We start from the raw sequence: 22,228 nt of genomic DNA on the forward strand, positions 1-22,228 counted from the left end.
GTGGGCCGGCACACTCCGACCACTCGCTGCTCGGTGGAATCGCCTCCTCCGCGCGGATCGCGCACTGCTCGTCGGGATCACGCCGTGCCTCACACGGCCGGCTCACCCTGACCACTCGCTTCGCGGTGGAACCATCTCCTCCGCGTGAATCGCGCACTGCTCGTCGGAATCACACCGTGCCTCACACGGCCGGCTCACCCTGACCACTCGCTTCTCGGTGGAACCATCTCCTCCGCGCGAATCGCGCACTGCTCGTCGGAATCACGCCATGCCTCACACGGCCGGCTCACCCTGACCACTCGCTTCTCGGAGGAACCACCTCCTCCGCGCGAATCGCGCACTGCTCGTCGGAATCACGCCGTGCCGCACACGGCCGGCTCACTCCGGCTGCTCGGTGGAATCACCTCCTCCACGCGAATCCCCTCGCTGCTCGGTGGAACCACCTCCTCCGCGCGAATCGCGCACTGCTCGTCGGAATCACGCTGTGCCTCACACGGCCGGCTCACTCCGGCTGCTCGGTGGAATCACCTCCTCCGCGCAAATTGTCGTGCACTGCACCCATCGCGTGCTAATACTCTGGGAGGCCCACGATTCCGATCGCTGCTCGGAATCACCTCCTCGCCGCGAAGCCGCACGTTGCTCCCTTCGCGGGCCCTACTCGGCGAGGCCGGCGATTCCTATCGCTGCTCGCCGGAATCACCTCCTCACGCACAAATCACGCGCTGCACCATCGCTGGATGGCATCCTCACTAGGCACGACGCGCCAGTCGCGCGCGCCGCATCTTCGCTGGATGGACCCCTTCTTCACACGAAGCGCATGCGATTCCCCTTGCTGGCACTACTCTGTGGCCCCGTTGCTGCTGGTCGGAATCCCACCTACGCATGGCTTCTCAGCGAGGCCGGCGAACACCGCTGCCCGGACTCGCCTCAACGCGTGAGGCTCGTTTGGCTCCACTCGGGGACTCGCCGAGCATGGTCTTCCTAAACTTTCATCTTCTTCCGCTGTCATAACCTTAATAAACAATCTTAAAGGGTTCTAAGGGGTTCACGGCACTCGGGGATTTGTGAAATGTGATTTGTGAAATGTGATTTGTGTTGGCGTGATGTATCGTATCATGCTAGATACCGTTGATAACTACCGCACTGCTGCCGCTATTCCCCCGCTTCAACCCCGGACAAACCCTGCCCGAAAGCCATCGAACAAGACGCTACTTCAGGCCTCTCGTGCGTCTCGTGCGTCTCGTGCGTGCGTCTCGTCTCAGCGTGCCACGCTGGCTCGACAGGCCGAGGACGACTTTCGGTTTCGCCAATGAACCGCACGTGCCCGAACCAATTGATGACGTCACCGACTAATCACACGTTTGCTCTACGGCGTCATTAACGTAATTGTGTGCTTCACGCGATCTCATCGGGGATTCGTTTACATTTCCATGTACCTTGGTAAACTACGTACCAAATGTCCTTTACGTAAACGACGTAAACTACATAACGCGGCGCTACCTCAAGGTCGCGCGCCCGCGCCGTTTAGGGAGTACACGGTGACCTCGTGAAATGGTGACATTGAGCGTCGCGCCCGACTCCCTTGTCACCTGCGCAAGTAACGGGGGCACCGTACTGCCTGCTCGCCCTTGACTCTGGGCTTGTTGTTTATCGGACAGAGCTCTTGGCTCGTATCCACGCACATTTCGAGACTGCGAGACGCCTCGTCTGATTCCATTTTCCCTCTGCCCCAGACTGACTGTGACTCAGACTGACCCAGACTGTGAAGGTCGTCTGACTTCGGTATGCAGCGCGCTGCTGCAACCTCGGTGGGGGGGGTGGGATCCCAGGAGGTTATTGTTGCTCGCCCGGATGCCGTCCGGTATAACGACTCCCACCTCGCCCCTTGTGGGGACCCAGGATGACGTCCATGGATGTCTTTGTGTCTTTGAGTGAGTCTTTGTGTCTTTGAGTGAGTCTTTGAGTCCATGGATGGTCGATCCGAGCCATTCAATGAAGGCGTTGAATGGATGGATTGGTCGGACATCCGTGGATGGTCAATTCAATGAAGGCATTGAATGGATGGATTGGTCGGACATCCGTGGATGGTCAATCCATCCGGGACATCTAGCATGGATGGACAGTCCATCCGGGGCGATGGCTGTCTTTGGGTCTCTGAGTCTTTGCGTCCGTGGATGGTCGATCCATCCGCGGTCCGGCTGGATCCGTGCCATGCAATGAAGGCGTTGAATGGATGGATCGGTCGGACATCCGTGGATGGCCAATCCATCCGGGACATCTAGCATGACAATCATCTCGACATCTAGACAATCCATCCGGGACAACGCTGGGACAAACAAGGTTTGTCCAGCCGGGACTCTCTCTCGGTTTGTGAATGGGACAATTCAATTCGCTTTGAATGGGACAATCCTTCCATCCGGGGCATCCTCTCGGTAGCCGGTATAGCCGATCTTCTCCGATCCTCCGCGCGCTGTACAGCAGGACAGGATTGCCGTATGCATCCCGGAGGTTCTGCACGCTCCGCTGGGGAGGCGCGTTCCGGTCGTTTTGTGTGTCGTCGTAATCAGCCATGCCGGTCGTCCAGGCAGCCTTCAGAGGCCGCTCGTGTCTCGTGCGAAGGATCGCTGCCAACGGTAGATTCACGTGCCGAAACAAGAGTTTGTAATGCGTATGAGCTGCCGTCAGAGGACGCTCGAGTCTCGTGATTCAACAGGGCCGCTGCCGGTGTCGAGTAACTCTCGTTATGGCTCTCATCGATTCTCTCCCTTGGCAATTCCATGACATGGACCTAACATGGATCGATCATGTACCCTTGGGAGCCTAGGCAGGTACCGACTGCAATGGACTTACTGTAATGGCCTCCTGTCATGTCATCTTACTTACTGTTACAGCTTACTGTAATTCTTTACTGTACTTGCTTACTGTAATTCCATGACATGGACCTAACATGGATCGATCATGTACCCTTGGGAGCCTAGGCAGGTACCGACTGCAATGGACTTACTGTAATGGCCTCCTGTCATGTAACCTTACTTACGGTTACAGCTTACTGTAAAGAGGCTTACTGATTTACACATGTGTTGCATTGCGACGAATGGACATTCGCTCTTCGCCAAGGTACAACGTATCCTATCTAGCTACTGTGCCGACGACCCCGCTGTAAGACTAGACTATTGTGACCCACGTGACCGTCCCTCCCTTCGCCTGATACACCCCCGCCTGAAGCAGTGAAGGCACTGAGGTGCCCCTCCGACACCTGCCTCCAGCGGCTACTCCGAAGCAGGGGGGACTCCGGGCTTGGGGATGTCGTACCCGGTAGTTTCCGACCCTGTGTTGGCAGGGTAATTTCGCCACCCTGACCGCTATGGAAGGACCGACTGACTTTATAGGGAAATATGTCTTTAACACCCCAATAATAAAATGATGACTTCCTCAATCCATTAATGCTGACGCGCACTCGCTTCCTGCCTAGCGGCAGTATAGTTCTAACGGTGGGGAGAATGTGATGAAATTGTACCAAAGTTGAACCCAGGTTTGGTTCTCCCTTAAACCGCTGGGCGGTGTCTATAAGACCTCGGACGTCCGCGACTCGAGGCCACTCCTGCGACATCATTATACAATGCCATGTAGAATTGAATGGTACGTACCCGCCTATATTCTAGGTTTGCTTGCATTGACTGATATATTCAATCTTTCTCATATGATGCCTAGATCCTGACATGTATGTTGCTTGATGTACTTTACAGAATGATGTACAGATCTGATTGAGATTAAACCATACATATGGAACACGTTGTAAATCTGGTTGATTTCCACAACACCTCTATCCAAGGGTCCGGTATTAAAGAGAAAACATCGAAAACGGAGCCGATCAATTCTTTTGCTCGTCGCGGACAAAACGGTATGGCGGGAAGAAGGCGGACGTGCAAGAATGCCAAGTAAACGCCCAGCCACCACAGGAAGTCATAATAATAATACCTGCTTAAACAACACCTGCATGGCTCCTTTAATTTGACATTTTATATCTTTAAACAATCAACAAGAACGCCACTCAGCAGAGCGCATACTCCCGCCGTGGGTCAAGTTGGAATAATACGTTTTGTTTAACATCCCCTCTCCCCAAAACAATAAATGAAAAAGAAAGTAGGCCCTAAGTGTCAGAGAATTAATTTTGATATATCTCGGAATTAGAGGAGAAAAACATCATTTAAGAATAAGAATAAAAGCTTTAATGCAGTAAAACGGAAAAAAAAAGTTTTTAAACTTTAAGTGATTCTTCACCATCGAGAGATAGGGCCAAAAACGACATACAGCATGATATTTCAAAAAGTTGTGGATGACTAATGACAAAACGAGCTGGATGAGTTGGTTAAGCGACGAGAACAAATAGGTTATATTTTGATTCAGGTCCAAATCCAGATCTGGCCTATCAGTGGGATTCAAAAGGTAAACTGATCAGCCTGGCAGAGACCGCTCTCTACCGAGTGGTGTTCTAGTTAGTGGTTGTTTTGGTTTTGTTTCTCTGGTCAAGTCTTAAATATCTAACAACAACGATATTAACAGACACAACAGCAGCAGCAGCAGCAGCAGCAGCAGCAGCAGCAGCAGTTGTAGTGTATGTCTAAGCAAGTCAGCTAGATATCGATTCCCCGCAGGGTAATTGGACTTTGGTCAATCTTGATAACCCCATAAAGCAAAGTGAACTCTGACTGATCGGTGGATTACCACAATCCCTGCTTTTAAAATCCATTCAAATTTCATGAAATGCTATCGGTGGGAAACATGAGCATTGTTTAAATTCACTTGTAGTTGTTTGATTGTTTCTAGCAAGCTTTGACTCGATGAATGTCGATGTAATCAGGAATATGCACTGTGGTGACCGCTTGTACTGTAATTGTGAGGACAATACCATAAACCATCAAAATAAGCTTGGGTGGTTACAAATTACTTACCAATGGACGTTGTTGAGATCGGTTAGTTTATTGTTCAGTTCGGCTTAGAGAGAAAGAAAGAAAGAGAGAAAGAGAAAGAGAAAGAGAAAGAGAAGAGAGAGAGAGAGAGAGAGAGAGAGAGAGAGAGAGAGAGAGAGAGAGAGAGAGAGAGAGAGAGAGAGAGAGAGAGAGAGAGAGACTGACTGTTTCTTCCTTTTATTACAAGAGTACAAAAAATCAGTTATGTTCAGTCATAAAGAAAACAAAACACAATAAAAATGGTCTCAAGGAAAAGTTATTATCAAATCATCATCATCAAGTGTGTATATGACATCATTAAAAACCCACTTTTCTTTAAAACATGTTAAATTCTTGTTCATTTTAAAAAACCGGTACTCTAGCTTTAGTCTTGCATTTACAAGAGCCTTAAAGGTGAGCAGTACATCATATGACGAATCAGAAGCGTTTCCCATTTTTTTCTTCCTGGATTTATAAATTGCAAACTTGGCCTGGCCAATTAAAAAATTCATTAAAACCACATTCCTAAGGGAAGACGGTCCTAAAACACCATAAATAAAAACATTGTGATTGAAGAGGGAACCAAGCTTCACAAAGCGTTCCTGAAGGAATGTAAAAAGAGGTTGCAATCGTTCACACTCAAGGTATATATGCGGTAGGGTTTCAATGGATGCACAGAAAGGGCATAGATTAGAGTTAGCAGTAGAAAACCGGTTCAGTAAAACATTATAAGGTAAAATCCAGTGTACAAGTTTCCATTGAATATCTCCAACATACTTTGGAGTAGGCAAGAGATAAAAACTTCGCCAATTGGGGCAATTGGGTGGTATTGGGGGTAAAACATCCCGCCATCGAAGCCTCGGGTGCTCAGAAAATGTTTTTGCGTATAAAATTTTAACGTACGCGTTGTACAAAGTTTTCTTTGGAAAGGCGGGAAGGGATAATGCAGTATCATCAGGGCTGTTCAGGCCAGGGGACAGATTAAGTGGCGGGCTGAAGACTAGGAGTTTGGGGAAGTCACCCGCTGTTTCCTCGGGGGAAGGGCCAAGTTCCTCGCAGGTATTACGATACGTTGTGGATATCCCTTGAAGGAACCGAGAGATGATCCTGACAGATTTTATTCCGGTTTTTTGTGCCACAGCGGCAGCACTCAGCCGGCAGCTCCCAGACTCTGTCATGAGGTCTTTCACTCGCAGCTGGCTCGCAGATTCACTCGCAGATTTCCAAGCTGGCCTCCAAAGCCAGTCGCCGACTGGGCATCCTCCGTCGTGCGAAGTCCTTCCTCGGCACACCTGAGCTCCTCACCACATACAAGGCTTTCATCCGCAGCTCAATGGAATACTGTTCTCCCCTATGGGCCGGTGCTCCTGCCTCACACCTAGCTCGGCTTCACGCTGTTGAAACCAAAGCTTTCAGAATTATTGGAATCTCCCGCGATGAAGCTATCTCTGAGGGCCTTTCACTCACTCACCGCAGGCAGGTAGGTGGTCTTTCTGTCTTCTACCGACTCCTCTCCGGCCTTGCACCCCCAGCTCTCTCTGTGCTCTGTCCCCCAAATATTCCTACAGGTCGCACAAGATCTGCCAGCAACCCTCTGATGGTTAAACTGCCGAAATCTCGGCTCTCCGCTCACCTTCACTCTTTCATTCCTCTTTTCTCCCGCCTCTGGAACAAACTCCCTCACTCCCTTCAATCCCACTCCTCCCTCCAGGTCTTTAAAACAGCTGTTCACCACCATCTCTTATCTTCCCCCATCCAAAACCTTGATCTTTTCTACCCCCGCTAATTCACCCCAGATCCACCTTGTTTGAAATTCCAACTTCTTTCCTGGAAGTCCTGGCAGTGTCCATATGTTTTATACCTCTCCCACCGCCCCCTTCCCACGCCCCCCCCCCCCCCAAAGCCCTCGCCCTCTCTCAGATCTCTCGATGTCTCCATGTCTCTCGGTCCCTGCTCTCAAATGTTGTGTTTGTGTCCTTCCCCCTCTCTCCCCATCTTGTCTACCGCTCCCTATGTTATATGTTTTATGTGTCGGTTTGTCTTTCTGTGTGATTAATGTTCGCTCTTTCACGAGCCTCGATCTTGGATCCAAAAAAAAAAAAAAAAAAAAAAAAAAAAGCAGCTTGGCATCAACAAAACATTGAACGAGTCCCCTATTATTCAAGCAGTTTTCCAGGAAAGGGTTGTAGCATAGGGGCTCATTCAACAACATTTCCATGTTGTATGTTGCCATTTCACGGGAAAAGGACAGGGCTTGCCAGGCGTTCATCACCCCTTGGTAAAAGGTGGGCAGCAAGGATGAATCGATTTGATGAGGGTTCATCAAGAAAAGTTCTCGGTCGTAACCCAGCTTGCATGTAAGTTGCAATATGCAGTTAGCCAGAGGCCTCCAGAGTAGGGCTTCATCTCCATATACAAGTTGGCGCACGATATGAAGCCGGAAGACCATAATCCGGCTGCGGATATCAATAAGACCTTGGCCACCTTCAGTGAGTGGTAAGTATGCCACGGGGGGTTGGAGCCAGTGTTTCCCGCTCCAGAAAAAGTCGACAATGCTCTTTTGCAGTGTAATAAGAAGGCTCCCGGGCGGTTGTAGGCATATCATCTTATGCCATAGCATAGAGGCGACAAGATTGTTAATGACGAGAGTTCTTCCGCGGTACGAAAGTTGAGAAAGAAGTCCTTTCCAGCGGGCCAGTTTTGCCATTACCTTGTCCGGTAATCCCACCCAGTTCTGCTGCTCAAAGGTGTTGTCTCCTAGGAAAATACTGAGGTATTTAATGCCACTTTTCTGCCAGTTCACTCCTCCTGGTAGGACAATTGGCGGGCAATCTCCAGGTCCTATCCAAAGGGCTTCACTCTTCTTCCAGTTTACCTGGCCTGAACAAGCCTGACAATATGTCTTTAGTGCCTGAGCCACCGCAGTGACGTCAGCACTATTTTTTATATAAATACAGATATCATCTGGATAGGCAGAGACTTTTAGCGGTGTGGTAAGAATTGATCCAGTGAAGCCAGAAATGTGCGTACGTAATTGGAGCAGAAGAGGTTCGATGGCAAGAGAGTATAAAAGTCCAGATAGCGGGCAACCTTGCCGTACTCCCCGTTGTACAGCAATGGGGCTACACAATACTTGATTAATTTTAAGAACACTGGATATATTACAATACAAAAGTTTAACGTACGAGATAAAAATAGGTCCAAACCCAAAATTCTCTCAAACTCTAAAAAGGTACATGTGGTCAATACAGTCAAAGGCTTTTCCTTGGTCAATGAAAAACAGACCAACATTCATATTAAAATTGTTACAAAACCGAATGGTATCACGGATAAGAAAGATATTATTAAAAATAGTACGTCCAGGAATACAAAAGGATTGATGTTCTCTTATTAGTACATTCATAAAAGGTTTCATTCGATTAGACAAGGCTTTGGCTAAAATTTTATAATCCGTACATAAAACAGAAATAGGACGCCAGTTCTCTATAAGTTGAGTGTCCGCTTTCTTAGGAATTAAGGTGGTGACTGCTCTCCGGCAACTCCACGGCAGTTGTCCATCCTCTAAACATTCATTCAATACCCGCAGTAGGTGAGGTCCAATGGCGTCCCCAAAAAACTGGAAAAATTCACTAGTCAGCCCATCCAGTCCAGGGGCTTTATCAGGTTCCAAGGCCTTCAAGGCAGCGGTGAGCTCAGGTAACCTAAGAGGATCCTCCAACTGCTGCTTCTGATCCTCCGCCAATGTTGGAAGGTTAGAAACAAGTTCCGATATTGCATCCTGGTTAATGTCATGCCGCATAAACCGTTGTTTAAAATGTTTCCGGGCACATTCCCTGATTCTGCCATCTTCATAAAGGAGTTCCCCATCATGGAGCAAGCGTGTAATCATTGACGAAGAGGCCCCCCTTTTAAGGCTGAAGAAGAATTTGGTTGGAGCATCAAGGTCGTGTATGTACCTCATCTTCAGGCGCAATAAAGCATTTTGTGCTCGCCTTTCAGATATGGAATTCAGTAAGGCCGTTTTTCCATGAATTTGTTGCCTCATTCCCTGGTAGCTCACACTTGCAGTTCCCTGAAGCTGTTCCTGTAATTCCAGGATTTCATCTTCAAGTAAGGTTGTGGTTTTTCTTTCCTCTTGAACACCATACGCACGATATTGTTGGCAGAACAGTCTGATGTGCGTTTTGGCATTATCCCACCATTGTCTGAGGTTTGAGAAATTCCCTTGGGAGGCAACTAGAATATTCCAAATTTCCGGAAAAATGTCCTTAAAGGTACTATCATCAAGTAAGTTGTTATTAAATTTCCAAAAAGCACTCTTGTGTTTCGGGCAGGGGGCAGAAATTTTGAGAAATGTTGCGCTGTGGTCCGAGAATCCTGATGGGCAAATTTTGGATGACAGAACGAGGCGTTCAAGTGGAGGATTAATATAAAACTTGTCCAAGCGAGCAAGTACAATATTACCCTGAATGCATCGACACCATGTGTATTGCCTGATTGATGGGTGCTGTACCCGCCATATATCTGTCAAATTCATTTGTTTTAAAAATTTGGTGAGAGGGATTGTGGAGGCAGGATGGGGCTCTGCACTGTTCCTGTCTAGTTGGGGTTGGAGGGTGCAATTAAAATCTCCACCAATACAAACATGATTGTCTTGGGTTTTTAGGGTGTTTTGGCTGTCGAGGGACGTTAGGTGTGTCCCAAGGGCATTAAAAAAAACTCGCCGAGCTACAGGCGTACTTGGGGCATAGATATTTAAAATAGTATAGAATTTTCCACAGTAGTGGAATTCTAGGGATGCTAGGGATCCCTTGTGTATTTCGTCGAATTTAAGCGATGAAGGCGAAAAGGAGGGGCTAAGAATTATTGCGACACCGCCTTTGCGGGAGTCACCATTACTAAAAAAGGACAGGCCGGGGAAGAGCCTACACCACTCTGCGACACAGCAGTCGTTGGCATGGGTCTCTTGTAAAAGGGCAATGTCAACTTTCTTCTGTAATAAAAAATCCCTTACTTGAACTTTACGGACAGAGCTACATCCTCCGTTAATATTCAGGCTACAAATGGAAAAACTCATTACAACTACAAGGAGGAGTGACCACCACTCAATTTTTTGATAGCAGTTCATTCTTAGTTTTTTGCAACCACTGCTTTAAACGGTGACGTTGGGAGGAATTGAAATTAAAAACGTGGGGCCGTTTTACCATCAATCTAGCGGAATGTATAAAATCAGGTAGCTCCGGAAAAAAGGTTTCTATAACAACATTCCTTTTTCGGAATGTGTCCTTAAGAAACCTTTTTATCTCGGAGGGAGGGATTGGAGGGGTTTCTTTTTCCTTAAGGCTACCACATTCACTAACAGAGTCATCTATATCAGATGGCTCAGATGGTGTGTCACACTGGTTTTCATCATTTATCTCCTCACCGTCATCACATCCCTCCACGTTATCGGATGGGGCATAGTCCATAGAGGGAGGGGACGGGGAGGGAGAGAAATGAGCCATCTTCAGGGGAGGGGGGGTGGGGGGGGGGGGTACTAATTTTTGCGGTTCAACCATATCAGTTTCTAGGTCAGTAGACAAGGGCGAGGATTCATCCACATCTATGTCCTCCAATACCGAGAAACGATTTTCTGTGACGAGGGACAAATCTAGGGCAGAGAGGAGGGGCTGTCGGTTTTCAGTTGTAGGTTTTTTAAAGAGATGACCGTTTTCATCTGTTGTTTGCAGATGTCTTTTTCCTTTTGGGCAGACTAATTGAAACTCGTCCTGGTTAGTGGGAAGAGATTGCAAGGGTTTGGGGGGAGGACGTGATCATCGGGAGGGGATTCCCATCGGCTACCACGGCGAGAGAGGTAGGATCAGTTATAGCAGGCAACAAGCTGTGATTGGACGATGTCGCCTGGGGGGTGAGGTCTAGCGTTAACAGGAGATGGCTGCAATTAGATCCTTCAGTAGAGGGAGGGGCCCCTGTTTCAAGGGGAGGGGAAGGGGGTACGGCGGGGGGGGGGGGTTTGGGTCGGTGGTAGGAGGGCTTGGGTCGGTGGTAGACAGATTGGGATCAGTGGTGGTAAGGCTTGGGTCGATGGTGGGAAGGTTCGGGTCGGTGGTGGGAGGGCTTGGTTCGGCGGCGGGAAGGCTTGGTTTGGTGGTGGGAGAGTTTGGTTCGGTGGTGGGAAGGCTTGGGTCGGTGGTGGGAGGGTTTGGTTCGGTGGTGGGAAGGCTTGGGTCGGTGGTGGAAGGGATTGGATCGGTGGTGGGAAGGTGGGGGGGTTGCTTATTCCCGGTTCGGAGGGGAGGTTGTACTTGTGGAGAATTCTCTTTTCGGGGGCAGTCATGCTTAACATGCCCAAATTGTCCGCAGCCAAAACATTTTAGAACGTTGGTGGACACGTACACTGTATATTCGTTCTGTTGATGTTTTAATTTTATTATAAGGTTTAAATCCTTCTGGGAATTTTTTAAAATCATAAACACTTGCCGCCGGAATGAAACCACGTGCCTTAAATCGTTGTTTCGTGACCCGAAGGGAATCATGGAGATACGAGACACGATGGTACCGTATCGGGACAATTCTTTAATTAGTACATCGTCGGATACAAATGGGGGGCAATTGGATATCACGACTTTTATCGCTGGGCTATCTAGTGGGGAAATCATAACAAATAAATCTGGATCGATTGTCAAACCCTGTTCGACAATTTGTGGGACACAATCCACGTCGGACAAAAAAATAACGATCCGCTTGTTCATCCGCGAAGCGGCAACAACCTTGTCGATCCCGACAACACGACCGGTTGCGAGGACAACGTCCTCGACACTAACCTCACGTTCCGGAGGTACACAAAAGAACCCGTGCTTACGGGTCAGGCTCTGAAAGGCCGTAAATCGAGATAGTGCAGCTGCCATGCTGGAACAGCTGCACTTACAACCCCTCCCCAACTCGGGGAGGGTGAATATATAATATAATCTTCCCTACCCGAACTCCGGGAATGGGAAGTAATCAGACCTCTCCGATTTCCCTAACTTCGGAAAAGGGAGGCAACAAAACAAACTGAAGGAAAGATAAACGAAAGGAAAAAAAGGAAATAGAGGTTTAAGATGAAGGAGCAAACACCGATCGGGCGACGCCCAAAAACGGCGAACCCTTACCAGCGATCACCCTGTGCTCTCCGGCTCTCTCTCCCGTCTCAACGTATATGGGAATCACCAGGAAGACTCCACGAACAGGCACAAGGACAGGGGGGGAAAACGGGGGGGGGGGGGGGGAATGGAGCAACAACACAGAGCACTCACAGGCCTCCACAAGCAGACGCCATGACAGTACAACCAGCATACAAACGGCCAGCAGGTGGAGAGAGAGAGAGAGAGAGATTTTGATTTTGATTTTTGTTCCTCTTTATTGAAAGGTATCATTCAATGTGATTCCAGACAATTATTTCCAAACAAAAGGGTTATGGCTTACTTCAAAGAAAAATACATGCAACACATGCAGAGGAAGAGCATGGTGGATGGGGTAACATAGAAGCAAAGATTCCAGATTATAAATTAATTACTAGAACACCATTGACCAAGCTACATAAAGATTGTTTGGCACACCATCGTTTTTCAAAGACAGCAAAATCATGGGTTTCAAACTCAAAATGGACACGAGATGTTACCGATGCTTTAAAAATCCTTAAAAGGTCATCAGCTAAAATATCAATGTTCTGCAATTTCCGTTTTCTTGAAAGATAAATGGCAAGCTTTGCTTCAGAGCACAAGAAGTTCCCTAAAAAACATTCATTTTTACTTAAATGAGAAATATTAAAACCATATATAAAAACACAATGTGTGAAAAACAAACCGAGCCCCTGAGTCACAAGTAATAAAATATTAAAAAGGGAGGACAGTCTCGAACACTCAATGAAGGCATGAAAAATGGTTTCAGGGGCATCGCAGAAGGGGCACAATTCTGAATTTTCAGAACATATGTGATGGGACAGAACATTGCAAGGGAAGATGTAGTGCGCCAGCCGCCATTGTAAATCCCCAGAGCGCTTGACAATTGGCTCCTTATACATCACATGCCATTTGATTGTTGCGGAATGGCCAGCCTGAAGCAACGCTTTCCAATGAGCTCGTGGCTCTGCAGGTCTGTCAGGAATGAGAGTGTTAACACTTAGACTATACACCGAGGATTTTTCCATCGAGTTAAAGGAGATAAAACCCCGAAATGAAATTAAAAGACGAGGAAAAGGACATTGGGACAGAGGGAGGGCAGCCTCAATCTCTGGATCCCACTTTAGCCCGGTTAGTTTAAAAGCTCGTGAAATCACGGAGAAAATCCTTCCAATAACTCTGATGGATCTCACACCGGTTGCCACGGCAACATTAGCAGCTGGCTTCCATCTATATGTAAAGGGATTCCTAAGGTGCTTGACCCTGGTAAAGTTGACATCAATGAACTTTTGCACAAAGGAACGGTCACTACAGACCCCTTTAAAAAAGGGATTAAAGAAAATTGGTTCATTTAAAAACATTTGGAGAGTATAGGCACTGGTGTCGCGTCAAAACGCGACTGTCCGCCATGCTTCCAGCATACTTCTGTAAAACAAGGGGATCGATGTTATGTCCACCCTCGCTGCGTCAAGAAGAAAGATTTCGTCACCGAAGCCAAGTCTCCCTGCTTGCCTGAGCAAGCAGTGAGCAAAGGCTTTCCATGGTACATCGGAATACAGCAGCCTTCGTAATGCAAGGAGGCGAAAAGCCATCACTTTACTTGTTACGTATATCAATCCCTGTCCACCTTCAGCAATGGGCAGACTTATTACGCCGGGCCGGAGCCAGTGCTTCCCATCCCAAAAGAAATTGATAAAAATACTTTGGAGCTTTTTAAGAATAGAACCTGGGGCCTGTAGTGCCATAAACCTATGCCACAGCATCGATGCCGCAAGATTATTGATGACCAGAGTACGACCCCGATAGGAAAGCTGTCTCAATAGTCCCCTCCATTTTTGCAGCCGCTGCTCAGTCTTGGTAATCAGCGATTCCCAGTTTTTAGAAAAGAAATCCTGAGTGCCGAGAAAGACCCCGAGGTAGCATATCCCATCATGTGCCCACTCAAGCTGCATTGGCAGGGTCGGAGGGGGGATACCATTCTGGGGACCTAAGTAAAGAGCTTTGGACTTCTGCCAATTGACCTTTACGGAGCTAGCCAAGATAAACTCATTGGTGGACTCGACCAGGGCACAAATATCTTCATCGGAATTAATAAACGCGCATAGGTCATCCACATAAGCGACGGTCTTTACCGGGTTGGCCGATGGCAGAGGACAAAAACCACGAAGCCGTGTGCGCAACCGATTCAGAAGAGGCTCAACGGAGAGGGAATAAAGAAGGCCGGACAAAGGGCACCCTTGGCGAATACCCCGAGTCACAGAAAAAGGCTGACTTAAAATATTATTCACCTTAAGCAGGCTAAAAATATTATTATACAATAATTTGACGTGACCGATGAAAGTTTCACCAAAACCAAACCCCCGTAAAACAGCAAAGAGATAAAAATGATCGATGGCATCAAAAGCCTTTTCTTGATCTAAAAACACTAGACCAACATTTCTTTGTTCCGCGGTACAAATGTCAATCGCGTCACGCACAATAAAAATACAATCATGTATTGTTCTTTTTGGGATACAATATGATTGATCGGGGTGTACAATATCCCCGATGACAGGCTTGAGGCGGTTTGCGAGAGTTTTTGAAATAATTTTATAGTCAGTGCAGAGGAGGGAAATTGGACGCCAATTCCGAGGTTGTTGTAGGTCTCCCTTCTTGGGTATAAGGGCAAGTACAGCCCTATGGCAACTGAGTGGTAATAAGCCTGAATGCAGGCCCTCAATTAAGAGGCCGAGCAGTTCGGGTCCCAGTTGGTCCCAGAAGGCCTTATAGAGCTCCGCAGGGATTCCATCCAGCCCCGAAGCCTTGCCGGTGGGCAAAGTTTGCAAAGCGGCAAAAAGTTCCCCTAGGGTAACTTCTTCGTCCAGTTGCTGCCGTGCAGACTCAGACAGGGTTGGCAGAGAAGCAGTCATTGAAAGAATCACATTCTTCTTTGTGTTCCTAGCACAATACAAATCTGAAAAATATTCTTTGGCCAAATTTCTGATCTCGTTTTGGTCCTGAGTCGTTCGACCTCCTTGCGTGCACAGTGAAGTTATTTGCTGGTTTCTCTTCGCTCGCAGTTCCAAACCGAAGAAGAATTTCGAAGAGGTATCAATGAAACGCAGGTTCTCCATTCGTAATCGTATTAGAGCCCCTCGAGCCTGCTTTGCGCAGAGCTTAGCAAGGAGGGCTTTCTTCTTCACAATTAAAGAACAAGTCCTTTCAGCGCTCTGGGCCGGAAGGTTTGATTGCAGACACAAGATCTCTTTGGCGATGAGAGTTTGCATCGCTGTTTCATTCTTCGTACAAAAGGAGTTATATTGTTGGCAAAATGACCTGATCTGGGCCTTTGCGTTATCCCACCATTGCCCAAGGCAAGAGAAGGAAGGCTTTCGCAACTTTAAAACTTCCCAAAAGGCCCGGAAAGCATCAAGAAACGCTTCATTTTGCAAGAGGCTGACGTTGAAAGTCCAGTAAGCAGCACCGCGATTCTGGGCCGGAGAAAGGACATGAAGAATGGCCATATGGTGGTCCGAAAAACCGCTCGGGGCTACAACAGCGTGGCCCACAACATTTAAGGAGTCACTGTTGACATATATTCTGTCCAGCCTCGCAAGAGACAGCCGGCCATTTGCACAGCGGCACCATGTATATTGACGTGCGGATGGATTCTGGAGCCTCCACACATCCACAAAGGAAAACTTGGACAATGCTCCCCTTAGAGGCACCAAGCTTGCTGGATGGGGCTCTGCTCCATTGCGATCAAGAGTGGGGTCCATTGTGCAGTTGAAATCCCCACTCAGACAAACAATACCATCAAAGTCAAGGTGCGTGAGAGTAAAATCCAACTGTGTAAAAAAATTAAATCTTTCTGTGCTATTACTCGGTGAATATACATTTAGGATCGTGTGCTTATAACCATTAAAAAGAAATTCACTGAGACTAAATGCCCTTTAATAATTTCTTTAAAAGCGACACCCTGTGCACAGAAAGAATGATGCAAAAAGACAGCAACTCCAGCACGAGAGCAGGCCAAGCTGCTAAAGAACCACTGTCCTTTCATCATTCTGGTCCATTCACTAACGCAAGAAGGGCTACACCTTGTCTCTTGCAAAAGAACAATATCAAAGCGTTTATGCTGGACAAGCGACTTTACCTGGGCCTTACGCAGGGGGGAGCACCCCCCATTAATATTTAAGGTTACAATAGAAAAGGTCATCTTGTAAATTTAAAGATGAATAATTAAGTGGGGAAGAAGTCAGACTGTGCCTGCAACTCCTTCCTGGCTTTGAGCACACATTTCCTAAGGCGAAACACTTGTGACTCTGTCACACCAAGCTGTTCTGCCTTGAGGAGGAGATGTTTGGAGGAAGTTATGAAAGCAGACAAATCTGGGAAAAAATTATTGATTTTGATTTGTTTCTTTCGAAAGGTGTCGTGAAGAAACTTTAAGATCTCGGTGGGTGACACTTCAGCGCCTCCCTCGGAACCTTGAACCAAACCTGGATCATTCCAGGCTTCAATACTAGCACCGGAGGCAAGCGACGAGGCACCGTCTGAGTCATCATCAGAGTAGTTTCTATTAACATTAACACACTCTGATGTGAGTGTTTCCACAGCGGAAAATTCGCCCTTTCCCGGAGGCAGGACCGGTGTTTCCGTAATGGGGGTTTTAAAATCCACGTGAGAAACTGAGGTTTCTGCAACGGAGGCTTCGCACTCTACCGGAGAAGAGGTCGTTACATTTTCCGCCTCCATGGTTTCCGACATTTCACACTCAACAGGGAGTGGGGGTGCATCAGGCACCTCATTAGAGGTCACCTTGCCAGTAGTCATGGAGGTGTTTACGATCGGTTCTGGGGCCGTTGTGCGCGGCTCGCAACAATCAGGTGCGGAAACGTCTTCTTCTTCTTCTTCGCCTAAAACACTGAATCTGTTTTGCAAAGCAAAACCAGCCGTGGACGAATCCGTTTTTGAAACAGGAACGTTAAGCTCCTTTGCCGACGCCATTTTTTTCGGACGGCTTGATTGCACGTCCTCACCAACCCCGCCACGTTTTTGCCTCTTCTTGGAGGTCACAGTGATGAAAACCCCGTCTTCCGTCGGGGGTTCCTCAGTTTCAAGCCTCAAAAGTGAAGGCTGATCCAGCGTCCTGGATGTGCCACATGAGGCAGCATTTGGCTCGGTCCGTGTCGATGTGCCACTTGAGGCAGCGTTTGGCTCCGTCCGTGTCGATGTGCCACCGGACATGGACGTCGGACAAGCGCCTTTCAAATGTCCGTGCTCCCCGCAGGTGAAACACGTCATCGTCTCCGTTGCGATGTACATCGTGTAGTTTCGCTTATCAGCAACCAGCGTTGCCGACGCATTGAGCGACTGGGCGTTGTTCTTTAGCACGATGTAGCAATGCCGTCGGAACGACATTATGAGACGAACCGTTGAATCGGATCGCAAACGAAGAGGACTCATGGAGACTCGTGACACCACGGTCCCAAACTGTTTTAAAACGGACACAATATCTCCGCTTTTCACGCACGGCGGAATATTCGACAAAATCACTTTCACCGCCGGCGTGTCCATCGGACTCACATTAACAAAAATGTCCGGCGGTACCGACAAGCCCGTTTCGACCGCCTGGGCTACGTAGCGCTCCTCTGAAAGAAAAACCACAACTCGTTGGTTCATCTTCGAAGCCGCTAAAACGTTCTCGATCCCAACGAGCTCTCCCAAGCCCAACACAATGTCCTCGACCCGAACTCCGTCGGGCGGACTCACGATGACTCCATTCTTTCGAGTCAGCGACTCATAAATACTATTCTGCAAACGACCGCTTGCCATAGCGATAAATGAACCAAAACTAAGGAAATATTTGAAAAAACAAAACAAAATAGAACCTATCGCAAGCAAAGCCTGCAGGCGAAGGTAAAATGAAAAGAAATAGAATAAGGGAGCCGATAAACGACGATAATGAAGAACACGGCAAGCAGAGCACAGGCCCGAAGAACACAAGGTTCTTTAGGACTCGCACCAAACTCACCATGCACGCTCTCTTTCTCTCTCTTGTCTCAACAAAGAAGGAAAACACAGGAAAAACTTCACAAACACGTACAAGCACACCGAGGGAGTGAAAAGGGGGATGGGAAAGGCAACAACACAACACAGTACTCACAGCTCCTCACACACAGCAGCCATGATTGCCACACCCACGCACGACTCACCAACGACAGAGAGAGAGAGAGAGACAGAGAGACAGAGAGACAGAGAGACAGAGAGACAGAGAGAGAGAGAGAGAGAGAGAGACAGAGAGAGAGAGACTGACTCTTGTATCCTTTTATTATAAAAGTATAAAACCATTCCACAAAGCAGTGTTAAACCAAGCAACGAGTTCAAAGAAACATTGTATAAGGGTCATAAACACACCAAAAAAGAACAAAGGATATTCAAAAGAAACCAGCAAGTATAAAAATTTTACCAACCAAAGGTGAGGACACAAACAGAAACCACAAACAATTTTAAAGGAAATGCTCACGCAAGAGCTATGAACACATCAAGAGCAAATTAAGCGTTTGATTAAATTAAGTGAAAAATTGAGAAAAGGAAAGAGAGGGGGGGAGGGAGAGAAGGGGAGAGAGAGAGGGGGGGAGAGAGGGAGGGGGAGAGAGAGGGGGGGAGAGAGGGAGGGGGAGAGAGAGAGAGAGAGAGAGAGAGAGAGAGACTTTTGTGTTCTTTTATTATAAAAGTATAAAAAAAACTTTTCACAAAGTAGTTGTAAACAGAGGAACCAGTTTAAAGAAACATTTGCATAAGGATCATTACTACACAAAAAAGGAGCAAAGGATATTTAAACGAAACCAGCAAGTACAAAAATATTTTACAAACAATTGTGAAAAAAAACACAAACAATTTTAAAGGACATGCTCATGCAAGAGCTATGAATACATCAAAAAGCAAAATTAAGCATTTCGTTCCTCACAGAACAAATAACATTTTAAACACACCATCTATCAGAAAATTCTTGTTCTTTTGGAGAGAGAGAGAGAGAGAGAGAGAGAGAGAGAGAGAGAGAGAGAGAGAGAGAGAGAGAGAGAGAGACTTTTTGACTTTTTAGACTTTTTATTACAAAAATATAAAAATACAAGCCAGTCGGTGAAGATACTATTCAATACAGGCACAATAATCAAAAATACAGAAAAGAAAAAGAGATAATGACAGGAAATCAAAACAGTACAATGAACTAGAAAAGAAAAACAACAACAGAAAAACCGACCACACACTGATTCAATCCCAACAAACCTACAAATATATCAATAATTCATTTTCCTGCACCATGCAGATCCCATCAAAACACCAGATGTTCATAAACTCATCAATACATTTCTTTCTTCCAGAATCACAAAATTCAAGTTTGAGTCTTGCAGATATCAAGGCATTAAAAAAGAACAAGACATCACATTGCCCAATCGGCTTTCCTTTCAGTTTTTCCTTCCTCGATAAATAAATTGCCATTTTCGCCGTGGCCACTAAAAACAAAAACAACATATGTACATGTTCTTTCATATCATTGAAACCAAAAATAAATGATCGCAGAGAAAAAGTGATCTTCATTTTTCCAGCCATGTAGTTCAGCCATTGAAATAAAGGCACAAGCCTTGCACAATCAATGTACGCATGGAACACATCCTCTGTGTAAACACAGAACGGGCAACACGTAGATATGGGCGCGAAATGACTCACTAATTTATTAGATGGAATGATCCAGTGTATCATTCGCCACTGGAGATCACCTGTCCTTTTGCTTACCAGCTTACTGTATACTGATTCCCATGCAGGCTCAGATGGGAGTCCTTCCGGCATTAGCCCTTTCCACCTGGCCACTCCATTTAACGGCGAGTTCCCAAGCAGAACTGCAGTGCATAACCGATACAGGTCTTTACTACTGCATTTCTGAAAAATGTTTTGTCCCTCACTAATTGGGGGCAAGTCTCCGTGACTAGGCTGTACCAATAAACCAGGAAAATGCCAGTCATTGGATGTCACCAAAACTTCCTGGGTCCATCTTAGTCCAAGTTGGGAGCTTTTCTTTACTATTCCCTTTAGTATTCTTCCGATTATTCTGTTTGACCATATTCCAGTCATATCGGCTATCTCTTGCACCGTCTTCCACCCCCAACCAGAATCATGGCGGAGGTCCAACACTTTGATTATGCCCGCTGTAATAAAGTGTTGATAAAAGTCTCGGCTTCTTGGAATTGCAGGAAACAGTAGGTTGTAAAAAAGGGGTTCTTCCACAAACATGCTTGTAGCATAGGTTTCTTGCTGGCGACTAGTTGAAAGGCTTTGCCAGGCATTCAGAAGGCTCTGATAGAATGATGGTAGATGAGATGTGTCGACATGTTGGAGTTGGACTAAGAAAAGTTCAAGGCCATATCCGAGCCCGCTTGCTTTTCGCAGCACGTGATAGGCCAGAAGTCGGCTTGGCAGTCGTTCCTTGTACAGCAACTGCTGTATGGTACACAGCCGAAAAGCCATGATACGACTTTTTATGTCGATCAGTCCCTGGCCACCTTCAGACAAGGGGCTACATATGACATTTGGTAGTAACCAATGGTGTCCACTCCAAAAAAAATCCACGAGTAGCCTCTGCACTGCCTTTAGTAGTGCCTCTGGTGGCTGAAGGCAGATAAACCTATGCCACAGGGAAGAAGCCACCAAATTATTCACCACTAGAACCCTGCCTTTGTAGGAAAGGTGGGGCAGAGCTCGTTTCCACAGTCCCAGTCTTTTTTTGACATGCTCAACAATCCCGTCCCAATTTTTGAGGACGTAATGTGGAGATCCCAGGAAAACCCCAAGGTATTTGACTCCGTCTTCCACGCATTTTAACTTTGTTGGTAGATGCACAGGTGGTACCAGCACTCTTCCAGGTGGAATGTTCTTGAGACAGGGAATCCATAAGGCCTTACTCTTGTCCCAGTTACACTTCAAAGAAGAAGCGAGGCAAAAAAGATTTAAACATTCAACAAGTGCTGGGATATCACTCTCCTTCTTAACAACCACACAGACATCATCTGCATAAGCCGATACAACTACTGAAGGACTCCCAGGGGATACAGTCACTCCTGAAATATTTTTCCTAAATAAAATTAGGAGTGATTCCATTACCAAGGAAAATAACAACCCAGAAACCGGGCATCCTTGTCTCACCCCTCTTTGAACCTGTACCGGAGAGCTGAGTTCGTTATTTATTTTAAATAAACTAAATATATTGTTGTACAACAAAGTCACGTAGGCCCTAAAATTGACACCAAAGCCACATGCTTCTAGCACCTGATACAAAAAAACATGATCCACACTGTCAAAAGCCCTTTCCAAATCCAGGAATATTATCCCAAAATCTTTTTCCAAGCAATCACATTCCATTAAATCTCTAATCAAAAAAATATTATCATAAATAGATCTGTTTGGGATGCAGTAACTCTGATCATGGTGGACTAGATCACCGATTACCGTCTTCAACCGACTGGCCAACACTTTTGACAATATTTTATAGTCCGTACATAATAACGAGACCGGCCGCCAATTCTTTATCTGTCGTAGATCCCCAGTCTTTGGAATCAGCGACACCACTGCTCTTCTGAAGCTTAGTGGGAGTTCTCCAAGCACCAAGGATGATTCCAGGACATTCAATAATTCAGGGCCCAAAAGGTCCCAAAAAGCCAAGAAAAATTCTGCCGGTAGGCCGTCAATCCCAGGAGCTTTCCCCGAGTCCATTTCACTTAGGGCCTGCGTTAGCTCAGGCAAAGTAATTGTTGAATCCAGGCCCAGGCACTGAGGCTCAGTTAGGGATGAAAGGTGAGAAGTTAAAAATTCCATGGTTTGCTCACAAACATTTTGTTTTGCATAAGCTTTTGAAAAAAACTCTCTAATGCACAACCTTACATCTCCAGGGTTGGCAACCATGTTTCCCCTAAAGTCTTGTACAGAGAAAAGGGTTTTGGGTGACTTATTTACAAAATCCATTTGGAAGAAAGATTTACTCGGGGTGTCTGATACCTTTAAATTGTTTATTCTTAATCTAATTAACAGGCCTGCTGCTTTCTCCTGAATCAGCTCTCTCAGTTGAGCCTTCTTTTCAACCAA

The 22,228-nt window shown here is 46.7% G+C and overlaps 1 protein-coding gene across 1 annotated transcript in view; it reads right to left on the minus strand.

Annotated features, from left to right (window-relative positions):
- Positions 1–3,903, minus strand: part of NADSYN1 (NAD synthetase 1) — an 83,300-nt gene extending 79,397 nt beyond the window's left edge. The window contains exon 1 of the mRNA XM_068122849.2: positions 3,822–3,903. The gene's annotated coding sequence lies outside the window, so the exon portion shown is untranslated. The remainder of the gene's footprint in view (positions 1–3,821) is intronic.
- Positions 3,904–22,228: the final 18,325 nt, after the last annotated feature.

Source organism: Myxine glutinosa, chromosome 7 (assembly GCF_964187855.1).
Source record: "Myxine glutinosa chromosome 7, kmMyxGlut1.1, whole genome shotgun sequence".
Lineage (NCBI taxonomy): Eukaryota > Metazoa > Chordata > Myxini > Myxiniformes > Myxinidae > Myxine > Myxine glutinosa.